Below are 15,313 nucleotides of genomic sequence, written 5' to 3' on the forward strand. Positions count from 1 at the left end.
AGATACCCACCACCTAGACTGGGTAAGACAGCGAGTGGGTGGGAGGGGCTGGGAGGTTTGAGGTGCCCCTGGGGGGTGGGTGTTTTTTTGCCGCCGCCCCCCCCCCCCCCAAAAAAAAATAAAATCCAGCCGCCATTGCTCATCTTTCAGCTACTGCAGTGAGAACCGTACATTCTCTTCCCCACCACAACGATAACCCTTCCCTGTGCACCATATGTTTCCCCCTGCTACCCAGGTCCCCCTGTGTGCCCCCCCCTCCCCCGCAGCGCTGCCAGATTCCCTCCTCTTCTTCCTGCCCGCAGCTGCAAGCACAGAATAGGATCCTTCAAGATTGAGAGAGGGGAAAGGAATATGTCATATTTTGAAAGCCCCTTCCTTTCCTGAATGAACACAATGAGTGATCGGTACCAATCCCTCACTGTGTTCATTAATAACTGAAGCATTGGCTGTATGGGGCCCTTGGTTTCTAACAGCAGCCCTGTTGGGATCAATCAAGGGTTAAGATGGGAGCTTCCTTGACTGTAAACGATTGGAGGGTTTGGTTCTATCTAGGCACAGTATATTAATGTTTGGGACACATGGGTACGCTAATATCAGGGCACAGGCATTTTAGAAAATAGATTTTTAACGTAGGCATACTTCCTTAAAAGCATGGAAGACCCCAGAACAAACTGCAGCGCTAAGAAAAAACGATGATGTAGTTAACATCGTCGTCTTCGGGAGATTAAACGATCCCAGGCTTCTTTGAAGAGTGTGGATGATTGTCAGAAGTTCTCTGGCGAAAGGAAAGGTTACCAAAGGTACCTGGCTGTGAACATAACGAAGCCGAGCTGCAATCCCCACTGCCGCCATTAGGGGGAACTCCCTCTCCCCTGTTGCAGAACGTGACGTTGGAGATGGTTTGAAGACAAGTCACAGGGAAAGGATTCTTACTGGGAATTTCTCCTTCTCCCACATCCCGACACTACTGTGTATAGCGTGGATGGGAGTACGATCCCGGGCTCTGCAATCCAGGGCTGGAAGTCACTGACATGCCTGTAAGTAGACGCTGCTCGTTGCACCTTCAGGTTCCATTCTCCAGCCCGGCGATCCATGGCAGTGACAGCTGGGCAATGTGTGCCAGGATCCCTCATCATGTGTGATCCCTCATCATGGGGACCAGACTCGATTTTAGGGGATCTATGGAAATCCGAGCGCCATTTCATCTCCCTATAGATACATGTGAGCAGACTGGTACAGAACTGAGAGCAGAGGAGGATGATGAGGGTGATGATGAGGCTTATGATGGGTTCTTCTGGTACAGGTTGGTGGCCAGGAATGCACTCCATGTGTATAAAGGGGGGGGGGGGGGGATGGTTGCTCCATGCTGTCTATCTTTAGCCCTGTGCATATTTTGGGGATGCTGTAGAACCGATCTTATTAATAATGTATGGCTATCTTTCAGCCATTTCCCTCTCCTATTCGGGGCTGTGGATGCAGATGCCAGCATTTTCCCCCCTATTTTTTTCACCATCTTCTCTCTAATAAAATATTGATTGAATCTTTTTTCTCCTCTCTAGGATGGGGGTGTTGTAAGGAAGAACAGTATGCTGCAGATAGCAACAGCACTGATCAGCTAAGGAGAACCTTGTGACAGCTAGCAGGCACCTTCCTAAACCTGCCGGATCTCAGCACAAAGGGATTTACACAACAATTCCTCCTTCATTCATCTCATCCCTACACATTTCTTCTTTTACCCTCATCACAGCCACCAAAGGATTCTGCCAACTACACAAAGGATTTGATCTGCAGCTCCCATATCCTCCACTCTTGCATTGATTTAGATGTATTTCTGCACCCTGTTTGCCTATGTGGATATGCAAGGTAGAACAGAGAAGAGCATAATCCCACCATGTCCAGTGCTTTAACCCAGCAGACTAAGGGATCTGTGTCTTCAAGTCCAGGTATGTACACCAAGCCTGTCCTCTGCCTGAATCTATGCAAATGTGATTCTTTAGCAAGCCTTGTAGACATCTGCGTTCCACGTATACCTGTAGTAGCTGTTGCATCTTCCATCTTCTGTGAACATCATGACCATGGTTATAAGCAAGAATGGAGCACAGTGTGAATTATACGTACACCTTTCATCAAAATGCAGCCTGGGAAAACCAAATATTGATATTGTTTATTTGAAATTTGAAATGTGAACCATGCATGTTTTATATTGGATGTGCTAGTGCTCAGGAAAATGCAAATATTTGTGTCATCTTTTCCTTTTCAGTAGGAGTCAATTCCACATCACTATTTTTGTTATTAGTTCTATGGAAAAAACAAAAACAAAAACATTCTTCTAGTGGTTTTAGTTAAGCACGTGCACAATATGGTGGTCTTCACTACGGGCCTTCACCTGCTCCAATCACATATTGATGCAGGACAGTTGTACAAATGCAGGTTCTATTCTAGGCCCTGCGAGTGGAGGAGGCCTGGACTTTGATCCACTGTGATCTCTCGTGGAATAACAGATTACAACCATGTCATATAGATCAACACAAAGATTCAAAGCAGATCGGATCATTTTAGTGTATGCAGGCATGTGATCAATTATATAAGATAAAAAATAGACCCCCAACTTCAAGTGTACATATTTAGCTCAGTGATCATGTCCCATTAATGGCTGCAGAAAATGGCTTGCAGTCGACTGATCAGTAAATGTTTCATTCTAGGCATTCTTCAGATGATATTATTGACTCATTCCTTGCCAACACATATCACATCCTTATGGTTGCCTCGGAAACCAGATATATGGTAATTGAAAGGTGATCATGTTTTAAAAGTTCAGAGTAAAAAAAATATCAACAAGTTATTCAACACTTTTATTTAAGATGTACTGATGTTACATTCTAATTAACCATTTTACATAACATTTTAAATTCTAATTTCAAAATGAATGTTGTGTAGTAGCAGCCAGAGTACAGCTCATTACCATAACCTATATATTGTGCTTCTGAAGTTCATCGTCAGACTGCTTGCAGTGGCAGTGTAATAGGAAAGGATTATACATTAAATCATCTGTAATATATATCTGTCATGGGTCATTTTTTCCAAATGTGAATATCATTTCTAGTGACATTTTACTAGGAGGCATGTAGGCAAACACTAGGTTGTCATAGATTACAATAACCCAAACAAGACGCTGTCATTGGGCACATGTAGATCAAGATTCCTTTGCTGTGTTTGTGCATACATACAGATGTATGTATGCATATGTATACACATACTTGTATGTATATGTATGTATGTATATAGAGAGAGAGAGAGAGAGAGAGAGAGAGAGAGAGAGAGAGAGAGAGAAAGAGAGAAAGAGAAAGAGAGAGAAAGAGAGAGAGAGAGAGAGAGAGAGACATACATTGAGGGTATTGCTTCTTGCTCAAAGGAGCAAGTCATTGCAACTGTAAAATTCATATTTTCTTCTTAAATATGCTAGCATATTTTCTGAAAGAAATTGAAATGGCATATATTCAGAAGCTGATAGCTCTGGAAAATAACATTTGGAAACGTTGCCTGTACGGATGTTTGATGTGTTTTATTCTATACGTCGGCCATGTAATAATGTTTCAATTTGATTTGTTGTTCCATTAATGCTGTTTGTAGTTCACATGCTGATTTCTATAAAGACTGGAAAAATGAGCATTGCATTCCTGCATGTCTATCATAAGTGATCATTCATTTTATGTTAAAGAAAAGAATATAGCTTGCCTTATTTTAACAATGGTGTACAGAATGGTGCCATTATCACTGATACTTTCTTTTATATATTGCCAATATATTGCCATTCATAACACCATGAACATTCCGGCAATCATCATGATTGTGATGGCTGTTGTTCTGTATGCTCAACCAGTGTTCACAATATGACATATTCCACAGTGATGTCACTTGTTCTCCGTAAAATATCTGTATCTAATTTGACAAAATGGCTGCTTCCATCTTTTGTGAGTGGAAACCATATATTAAAGAAGGGAATTGGGAATCGGTTAAAGATAAGTATGTGTGTTAAATAAAGCTATCCTGCTTGGTGATGGCCTGTTGGTCATGGATATTGCAATCCACTTCTGGGACCTGTAGGCACTTTCACCAAGTTTCTGGAATTAAAGTCTTAGCCCATCAGGAATTTTAAACCATTCCAACATGCTCTGAAGCTGGACTGCACTCCCATACTCCATTATTTAATAAACCACTTTTTTTTAACCTAACATATTCAATTTATAAATTATTGTTGTGGCTGGCTTGGCCTATTGTAAAAAAAATAAAAATAAATATATATATATATATATATATATATATATATATATATATATATATATATATATATATATATATATATATATATTATATTATATTATTATTATAAATATTATAATTTCTAGATGTTAGATGTGTATTGTGAATCGGATCAATTGTGTCTGCCTTACAATTATAAGTAACATATAATGATTTAGATCTGTGTGTGTGTGTGTACGGTATAGAGAGTGTTATGACAGGGGCAATAACATGATTTGGATGGAAGTGGCTTGGGGATTTATTTATTATTATTTATTGCCATTTATGCTCTTGTGAATAACTGATATACAATTGTTTATAACTGGCAAAGGTTCATATTTAAATCCTGTATATCTTTAATCTACAAAATATTCTACTTGTCCCCCCCCCCCCCCCACCCCAGTGACCATCCTGTGCTAAATATAGAAAGTTAATATAGAAAGTTCCTGGACAGAGTCCTGGACAGAGGAGGGAATTTTAGATGCTTGTATTGCCCACTGCAGTGTTCCCTGTGAGAATTGCAGATCACAATGGGAAACATTATTTGTAGTAGGCCTTAATGGTTTTCTATTGCACCACTGCTAGTTAAGTACTATGTGTACATCCTGGAGTAGAGACCAATTAAACAAAATATATAATCAATCTAAGTCCTTTTATTTATTTATTTTTTTTTACAAAGCTGCAATTTTTACCATTTGATAGATTTAGAAAATGTATGTGATTGATTTTGTGCGTCATTATAATCATTTAACTGAAGCACCAGTGTTCCTGTAATGAAGCAAAACCTTTTATTTATATAACAAAGCAATTTTCTTACAAAGGTTTTAAAGATACAAAATATTCATAAAAATAAAATAGAATTTTGGTTTGTTTTGTTTCATTGTTAAATGTATCAGTGTATTACCATAGGTTACTACCATAGGCTTTTCCCCATATACTAGGCTTATAACATACAGTTACAGTACATATAAAAATACATATTGAGGGCAATTCAATAAAGTATTTGCAATTTTTTTGGAGTTATGGCCATAATAAAATTTCATGCACCAAATTTATGAAAGCCCTGGAACAGTTTTTCTTTCCAATGCGTGCAACAAATTCATGTAGTTCTCATGCCCAACATATCAGTGGTGATAAATGTGATGGTAAATAACATCACTTCAAAGTTGGAGTAAATTGTGTCACAAGTGTAAGTAGGCCGTTCTGCAACAGATTCATGTACATCTTACCGACAGTTGCATGAATCTGTCGCAAGCTGCACCATTTGTATCGCGAACGGGAGACAGATTTTTAATGTGTCTATGACACTATGAATTCCAGGGATTGATTGTCAATATTTGAGATTCATAAAGCAGACAACTTATATCCATGTCATGACTTGTGATCTTTACCTAACCCTCACTTGTGATTTCCCAGTCTTGAGATATACAGCAGCAGTTTGTACCCTTGTGATTGGATTCCAAAGTTTCTGAAATCCCACTCTAAATCTATTCCAAGAGCATTACCAGAAAATTGTAGGAACTTCTTTCCTTTATTATCTATATTTTGTATTCTCTCCTTCTACAGAGATGAGCCAAGCACAGCTGCAGGAACCAGTATACAGATGGGGAAAACGCTGGGGGTGGTACATCTTTTATGAAATAAAAAGTATCAAAGTATTCGTTAGTGTTCTACAGCTGACACGTTCCCCAGCAAGCTGGTAGACTTATTTTTCTAGTGTGTTCATGCTTCTTTGCACTTGGGATTTAAGATATGGACAGCCTGTACTAGAGAAAAAAATATTTTAGAAACAATAACTAAAGCCAATAAATTATTGCTAGGGGCTGGATTTAGGAAGAGACGCCAGCAGCTGAACATAGGAAGGCGCTGATTGTCGAAGAAGCATGTCAAATGCTGTTACATAAATGTATGCAATGCTGTCTTAGTGGTGTTTTTACTACTCTTTTACTATTGTAATATTTTAAAGCACCACTGTAAGCATGGAAAATGTCCAAATACATAACTAAAGAGCATACTCTGGAAAGAAATATTATACATCTTACATAAGACAATTAGCTATTGCTACTTGATGCTTTCTGTCTTTTTATGAATGCAGCTTTCTCAGAGAGGAGATGCACTCATTTTGTGAGGCTGACGTATTTTCAAGAGGGTAGTCCTTTTGTTATGCCTCAAAGTCAGAATATACTGTACCTCAGCAAGGGCACTTATCTATAGTGCAATCCAGGATATGTCCTTCAGAAACTGAGTAATCAGTCTTGGGTGGAGGCATGTTTAATTCTATCAGCTCACAAAAAGAGATACACTTCAACTGTGTCCTATCCCTAACCCTAACCATAAACCTTAATTTAAAGGGCCAATTTATAAGATTTGCCATTTCTTTTCAAGAAATCATCCAGTTTCCTGGAAATGTGTAAAAAAGCAAATTTAATTTTGGTGTAATGTGAAAACAGTTAATAGGCAAAAGTGTCCTATGCCAAATACTTTCAGTGCCTGCGACAGGATCATAGTCACTGTGATCTCATTGCCAGGACAAAATGATTTCCTGGATCACAACATTAGCTAACCAGAACAATCTTTTTTTGGCAGATAAGCCAAATTATAAATATTTCAATTGTATATTTAGCTGGTTGTCTGGAGTTTAGCTGTGGTGGTAGGCCTGCAGTAGCCCATTATGGCTATTTTTCTGTAAATTTGATGAAGTCTTCTGCCTTTCTTTTTGCTACATAAGATTCCGTTAATAGAACATTAACATTAGGCTCAAATACAAAGTAATGTTGTAATATAATTAACAAGATAATAGGTACAGTAAAACCTTGGATTAAGAGCATACCGTAATTCATTCCGGAAACATGCTTGTAGTCCAAAGCACTCGTATATCAAAGCAAATTTCCCCCTTAGAAAATAATGAAAACTCAGAGGATTCATTCACAACCATTTATTCATGAGTCCTTCAGTCTATAGTCCATATAAAAAGATTATAGTTATGTGTAACCATAAAATGTCCATCCACAAATGGTAGCCTCCACAAGAGGATTAGAAGAAAAATCCAGCAGGAGCTACAAAGTATAAAAGAGAAGAAAGACGCCTCTAAGTGTAGCAATATGGTGACATTTAATGAAGGTACAACATTTAGCAACTCACATGGTTGATGATTAAAACAGGCACATCTAAGTATGCAGGCATCTGGGGTAAAGCTGCCACATAGACTGTCCTCTCGCCGTTGTCAGTCTGCAATCATGACCAGGAAGACTACCCTGCAGTAGAGCGATCTGAAAGCGTGGCTTGAAGCACTTGTGGAGCGCAGCGTGGAAGGGATGACGGTGGTGGCGGTGCGGAGGACAGTCTATGTGGACTCTTGATGCCTGCGTACTTAGATGTGCCCGTTTTAATCATCAACCATGTGAGTTGCTAAATGTTGTACCTTCATTAAAGTGGAAGTAAACTTCCCTCTAATGTTTTTACCTATAGGTAAGCCTATAATAGAGCTTATCTATAGATACTGATAATATACCGTTTAGGAGATATTTACTGTATACCGCCCGTGCCGTTTCTTTAGAAGCCTGTGCTGTGACCAGCGGCTCCTGCGGGAGTGTCGTCTCGAGGCTCCGGTCAGTCACACAGCTGGAGTCCTCGGACCGGAAGGAAGACGGGTGAAGATGGATGTGGTCTCGAGCAGGAACGATGAGGGCTTCATTTGCAGGTCATACGGCGTTATTCGTACATCAAGACATCGCTTGTTTATCAAGTCAAAATTTATTAAAAAAATTTGCTCGTCTTGTAAAACACTCACAGACCAAGTTACTCTCAATCCAAGGTTCTACTGTATATGTAAATTTGAAATGTAGTCTATGAAATATTTAAAACCTACAGACACAGGATTTTACCTGTATTGTCTGGTATGGAAAATTTTAATTTTTTGGAACCTCGGGCTGTGTGCAGGATCACTCATTTATTTGCTGTGTTTCATTTTAAATGCTTATTTCTAAAAAGAGAAAATGTTATATAATTTGTAAACTTTAAAACTTATCTGCACTTTTGTTTAGAAAAAGAACATTACCCACTGGGTGATCTATATACATTGCAGGGATTTTAACAAACTTTGTTGCAGAGTTTTGTTATTCTAAAGAGAATTTAGTGTCCATGTGGAAAGTGAATCTAACAGGAGAGATTGTATTATTATCAATCAGCTGCTGCACATGCAGGGTTCTGATGAGGAAAGTGGCAGGGTCCCTTAAGACGTGATTTTTCCTTTGGTAGTACCTCACCAAAAATGAAATTTTTGTTCCAGGGGATGCCCAAAATCTGATTTGTATCTTAGAGCAGACTTCTGGGAGAATCAGTAAGCCAATCAGGAAATTACATTTGTGGGAGTGTTCTGTACACCAACTTGTGTAAAGAGCACCTCCAGGTTCCACATTGCATTGCATTTTACAGAAAATTACAGTGCTGCAGATTGAAAATAAAAGGTACTTTTTAAAAACATTCAATTACAATATGACTTGTGAAGCAATTGTAAATGCTATAATAATTTTTCTTATTTGCTTTTTTTTCCCACGAAAAACAAAAAACGTTTACCAAAATACATTGTGTCACCATTTTTTATTTAGTTAATTTTGAAGAACTATTTTGCTTGTGTCTGCCTAATGCCAGAGAATTTGAAGAAACTACCACAGATTGCGTCTTAAGGTCTAATCCAGGTTCTGAGGGAAAGGGTGCGGGGAACATGTTTTCAGGCCTATCATTTATTTTTAAAATTATGAGTATATTTAACTGCTTGCAGGACATAAGTCATAATTTTAAATAGTTGTAGCACTTCCTAAAATATGGAGAACAATCCTTTCTAATGTATCTCTTAAAATCACTGCCAGCATCTGCGCTTGTGCTGATAATAGGGATGGGTGCCAAGACTGCCCATTTCAAAGCCCCAGTGTTTTCTTTAAGTGAGATATCCCTTAGGGGCTTTGGGATAATAAAGGCTGCAGTGCTAGTGTTGACAGATGCTGCATCCAGGGATCATCTTTAGATAGATGCAAATTAGTTTTTTAGGGTATTAACCACACTTTTCTTTCCAGATAATATTGAACGGTCAGCAAATCAAGCATTCTTATCTACAGGAAATATTTGTTTCACAAGATGTAAAAAAAAAAAAAAACATAATAGGAGACTCTATGGAAATACATTCTTGTGTCTTGTGCAGGAAATTTTTGTTCATGTTATTTTAGCAATGTTCTCTGGGGACTGCTAAGATAACGTGATTTTCAATACGTCTTAGTTTCAGTAAAGCTAAAGTAATTAGTGGTTGAGTACTTTTATTGATTATATTAGCACCTAATTGATTATACAATTGATTCTAATAAATTATTAAGCTAGTTGTGTTCAGCCTAGAAGATAGTAAAATGTATATTGCCAGCTATGGACATGGAAATATATTTTACTTCTTTGAGTCCTGTTTTACCTCATTTGTAGTTTATACAGATGTAAATAGGATGACTTAACTTAGTGCTACACACCCAACATGAACAAAACCCAATTTCCATTTCCTTTTTAAGAACATTCAGTCACTAATGTGCCTAATAATGTGCCTTTTTGTATTCTTGCTTCTGATCATCTCTTCAGGCTAAGATTTATTGAAAAGGACAAGGGCCCTTGGTAAAAAATAATACAGAATGTTCTGTATATAGTATGTGTATACTGGTATTTCCCAAAGTGTGCCATTTTGGGATATTCATACCCTCTGTTAATGGAATGCTGCAGCTCAGAATTTGTGTCCTAAACTACTTTGCAAAGCAATATGCTTACTTTGGTGTCAACAATCGGTGGCTCTAAGGGCCTGCAAATGTTTGCAAACTATACAATGTAGCCCCAATACTGAAAAGGTTGGAGACCTCTGGTCTAAACCGAGTTGAAAATATTTGTAATTGAAGCTGCATTTATACTTATTTATTTCTGAGCACATGCAATTTCTAATTAAATCAGTGGAAATGCATGAAAACATGTGTTGATGTGCAGTTCATTCTGTATTGTACATCAATGTGTGTAAAATGCATGGCAGTGCATTGTGAATGTGGGCAGATGTGCATTCACACAGCATGCATGTGTGCTTTGATATATGTTCGGGCACATTTAGTATACCTTACCACACACTTTAACCGCTTCCCAACCGCTTCCCGACCGCTTCACGCACATATACTGCGGCAGAAGGGCACATACAGGCAGATTAACGTACCTGTATGTTGCCCTATAAGAAGCAGTGCGCGTGCGCGCCACGACCTCCGTGATTGTGATCGCAGGCCCCGAGGACTCGAAGTCCGCGGGGATACCCGCTATCGTCTCACGGAGAGGAAGAACGGGCAAATGTTGATGTAAACAAGCATTTCCCCATTCTGCCTAATGACACTGACACTGATCACAGCTCCCTGTGATTGGGAGCGGTGATCAGTGTCGTGTCACACGTAGCCCCTCCCCCCACAGTTAGAATCACTCCGTAGGGCACACCTAACCCCTACAGCGCCACCTAGTGGTTAACCCCTTCACTTCCAGTCACATTTGCATAGTAATCAATGCATTTTTAATTGCACTGATTGCTGTATAAATGTGAATGGTCCCAAAGTCGCCCCAAAAGTGTCCGATCTGTCCGCCATAATGTCGTTGTCACGATAAAAATCGCTGATCGCCGCCATTACTAGTAAAAAAAAATTATTAATAAAAATGTCATAAAACTATCCCCTATTTTGTAGAAGCTATAATTTTTGTGCAAATCAATCAATAAACACTTATTGCGATTTTTTTACCAAAAATATGTAGAAGAATACGTATCGGCCTAAACTGAGGAAAAAAATGCTTTTTTAATATTTTTTGGGGGGATATTTATTATAGCAAAAAGTAAAAAATAATGCGTTTTTTTTCAAAATTGACGCTATTTTTTTGTTTATAGCGCAAAAAATAAAAACCGTGATCAAACACCACTAAAAGAAAGCTCTATTTGTGGGAAAAAAAGTACGTCAATTTTGTTTGGGAGCCACGTCGCCATTGTCAGTTAAAGCGACGCAGTGCCGAATCGCAAAAAGTGCTCTGGTCTTTGGCCAGCCAAATGGTCCGGGGCTTAAATGGTTAACATGTGTTTCCATTGATTTCCACACATAGATGTGATTCTAGCATGAGTCTCCTATGGTGCCTGACATTCTCTATATAACTTTCCCACGGTACTTAGATGAAGCTTCCATATGAAATCGTGGAAGGAGGATGATTGTAGTTCCATTTATAATTATGAATCACTATCCCAATGAACAATGAACCTACAGGTAAAAGGAATAAGAAGTGTACTCACCTCCCAACCCTTTTTCTGCTGCTGTCAGTCACAACACATCCACATTAAGAAAGCAGATGTTAATATGTGTCACTGTATACTTATTCCTGCAGTTATTACATGCAGAAGTGATGAATGCCCCAAGGCACTGTGCAAATTGGAGGAAGTATCTAGGGGCCTCGGGCAAGGTGATAACCATTTCACTTGCAAACCTAGAAATGTAAAGTTCTCGCCTTACAAGAGACTGTTCTGTATATGTATTTATGGCACGCTTTTTAATCATTTAGCCAAAATCCATCCAGTCTTTTTAAGTAATTCTGCATTGTTGTGAATCCAGTTTTGGAAGGCTTTAGAAATAAAAATAAAAACACAGGTAGGAAATAAAAGTAAGGACTGTCAACAACTTGGAAAAAGGATTGTAATGATTATTTTAATTGTGAACATTTACAGAAAATAGAAATTTATGAAGTACGATGCAGAGAACTGACAGGTTGAGGAGTACACCAGTGCTCCTCAACCACAGTCCTCAAGTACCCCCAACAGGCCATGTTTGCAGGGTTTCTTTTATCTTGCACAGGTGCTTTAAATCAGAGTCAATGGCTTGGTATTTTGGACAGCTAGCTTATCTATGAAAAATTGCCAAAACATGGCCTGTTGGGGTACTTGGGTCTGAGGTTGAGAACCCCTGCCATACACAACCTCTTTTAGATCTACCATCAACTATAGTGCATGAGCTTGCCTGATTTGATTTTAATTAAATTGATTGTTTAGGTTTGTCCTTATAGTTTTGATATAGCTAGCTTAATGCAGCGTACACACGAGCGGACTTTACGGCAGACTTTGTCCGGCGTACTTTTCAATGGACTTTACGATGGACTTTGCGAATGAACGGACTTGCCTACACACGATCACACCAAAGTCCGACGGATTCGTACGTGATGACATTCGACCGGACTAAAACAAGGAAGTTCATAGCCAGTAGCCAATAGCTGCCCTAGCGTCGGTTTTTGTCCGTCGGACTAGCATGCAGACGAGCGGACTTTTCCACCAGACTTGAGTCCGTCGGACAGATTTGAAACATGTTTCAAATCTAAGTCCGTCAAACTTTTGAGAAAACAAAGTCTGCTGGAGCCCACACACGATCGAATTGTCCGACGAAATCTGGTACGCCAGACCAAGTATGCCGTAAAGTCCAATCGTGTGTACGCGGCATTAGAGAGACTCCGTAGACCAGGCTTTCTCAACCAGGGTTCCAAGGAACCTTAGGGTTCCTCCAGAGGTTGCTAGAGGTTCCTTGAGCAATGAGAGATTTCAGCCTGTCAGATAAGTAACTGCTGACACCAATGAACTATTTATTTATCTGTGAGGAGGGTATTCATTATGACTATAAGGAAAAGAAGCAGTTCCACGTGTCCATCACGCTAATGTACCATGAACAGTAAATATAGTAATTATTAGCTGGGATTCCCTGAAACCAGAAAGTTATTTCAAGTGTTCCATCATGTTAAAAAGGTTGAGAAAGGCTGTCATAGGCTGTGTAAAAGATAACGTTCAGCTAGTCATAAAATGATTACCCATCAAATAAGGCTTACACATTCATTTTATTACAGAGGAGAGTTACTTCCCTCATTATTTAAAGCCTGTATGTGTGTGTGTGTGTATATATATATATATATATATATATATATATATATATATATATATATATATATATATATATATATATATATATATATTTTTTTTTTTTTTTTTTTTTTTTTTTTTTTTTTTTCTTTTTGCATTGAGCAGAGAAGTTAGACAAAAGTAGATTTAAAAAAATTAACTGAGCCAGATAGACAGTTAAAGTGTTAATTACCCCAACATTTCATATATATTAAAAAGTATCTTGTGCTCTTTGCATTCCTTTGTGTGAAATACCTGCTGAAACTGCCATTACCCCTGCTTTCCTATTGCAAACTGACCACACCAGGCCATAGAATCACATCCTTCCCAGAGTGGTCAGTTTTCTGGCTATGCAGGGAGCACAGGCAGCCTGTTCTCCAATGGTCAGACTTGTGATGACACGCTCCCTGCACAGTTCTTCACTGAGAAGATCAGTGTATTTCTCTTTCTCTGCCTCTTGTTGAAACACCCCCTGCAGTCTCCACTCCCACTTCTCCAAGCCCTTCATGCAACTGAGAAAAGAGATTGTGTAATCACTTATAAAAAAGGGGAAAAAAAGTGTATTTATATATAAATTTGTATGTACAGACACATTTTGTCTTGCATTTCAATTTTAACCTTAGTGGGTTGTTTTAACAGGTAAGGGTTTGCATATACTACAACAGTTAAATAGTGAGTATCCTATCAGACAACAGTGTTATAAGCTATTACCAGTTCTCCTTTGTAAACTACAGGACTCCTCCACTTGTGCTATTTAGATGAGATGGGGAGGATTTTTTTGTAGTCCTGATTAGGAGAGCAGTCTAGGGTGACAACACTGCTCTTCCATATATAAAGTACGGCGAGTGAACGTTGTCACCCTAGGACAGGAAGTGTGTTACTGAGAATCACCAGGTGAAAATGTAAAGGGAAAAAAATTCTAAAAATAGAAAACATGTAGCTTCTCCATCCTGGTAAGCTGCACTATGTTAAAGTGTAATTCCACTTTTGTTGAGAAAAAAACATTCCCCTTTGGGTGATCTATGTACATTGCAAGGATTATAACAAGCTTTGCTGCAGATTCCTACCTTTACTTATTCTGAAGAAATCCATGTGTGTTTGTCTGTGCCTCTGTACTGAGTGGGTCTAATGGGAGTGGTTTCATAATTAACTGTCAGGTGTGCAGCTGCAGGGAACTAATGAGGAAATCTGCTGGGCTTGCATCCCTTTAGACATGCTCCTATTGAAAGTATCTACTCAAAAATGACATTTTTGTTGCAGGGGATAACTTAAATCTGACTTGTATCTTAGGCAGACTTCTGAGAAAATTGGTGAGCCAATCATACAAGCAGGAAATTATGTTTCCGGGGAGTGATCAGTACACACTCTGTGTACAGAACAACTCCAGGTAGCCATATTGCAATGCATTCTAAGAAAATTACAATGGCTGCAGATTGAAAAGGAAGGGTAATTTTTAATAATATATAATTACAATATGATTAGTGTCGCAATTATATGTGCTATATTTTTTTTTCTTTATTTGCTATTATTTTTCCCCACAAAAGTGGAGTTACCATTTAAATGTTTTATTGGGTTTAGATTAATTTTAAATACCAAAAATCATTCACCGTCATATTGTTGTAAAAACCCACAGGCAAATAGCTGACTGGAGAGCATTTATGTATAGGGTTTAAAAGCCCACCTCCAGGCAACTAAAAAAATTTCCCTTGCAGTGGGGCTGTATTAGTACTGCGAGGGTTGTTTGTTTTGGTCTGGGGGAAAAAATTACTTGACGTCTGTCGATCAACTTGTGTACAAGCAGCCCACAGGAAAACTTTCTCTTAACCGGCACCAGCTATAGCCAGCGGCGCTGATTGGTGTATTCTGATGGCGGATAAGACTCCCCGCTGCCAGATAACAATAACTCCGCGGGATGGATTTCCCCATCCACATTGAATGTGTTGCTGCAAGAATGGAGTCATTTGTTTTCTGACTCATGTATGGACAGCTTAAAGTTTTTGTTACCCCAAAACTTCACATGCCTGCTGTACCATGTATTTGTATGAG

The 15,313-nt window shown here is 38.7% G+C and overlaps 1 protein-coding gene across 2 annotated transcripts in view; it reads left to right on the forward strand.

The window, feature by feature from the left end:
• The first annotated feature begins 877 nt into the window (after positions 1–877).
• GRIN2B (glutamate ionotropic receptor NMDA type subunit 2B) overlaps positions 878–15,313 on the forward strand; it is a 1,456,453-nt gene continuing 1,442,017 nt past the window's right edge. For both annotated transcript variants that reach the window (XM_073592711.1, XM_073592712.1), the window contains exons 1-2: positions 878–1,037; positions 1,560–1,943. The gene's annotated coding sequence lies outside the window, so the exon portion shown is untranslated. The remainder of the gene's footprint in view (positions 1,038–1,559; positions 1,944–15,313) is intronic.

This window comes from Aquarana catesbeiana, linkage group LG07 (genome assembly GCF_042186555.1).
Source record: "Aquarana catesbeiana isolate 2022-GZ linkage group LG07, ASM4218655v1, whole genome shotgun sequence".
NCBI lineage: Eukaryota > Metazoa > Chordata > Amphibia > Anura > Ranidae > Aquarana > Aquarana catesbeiana.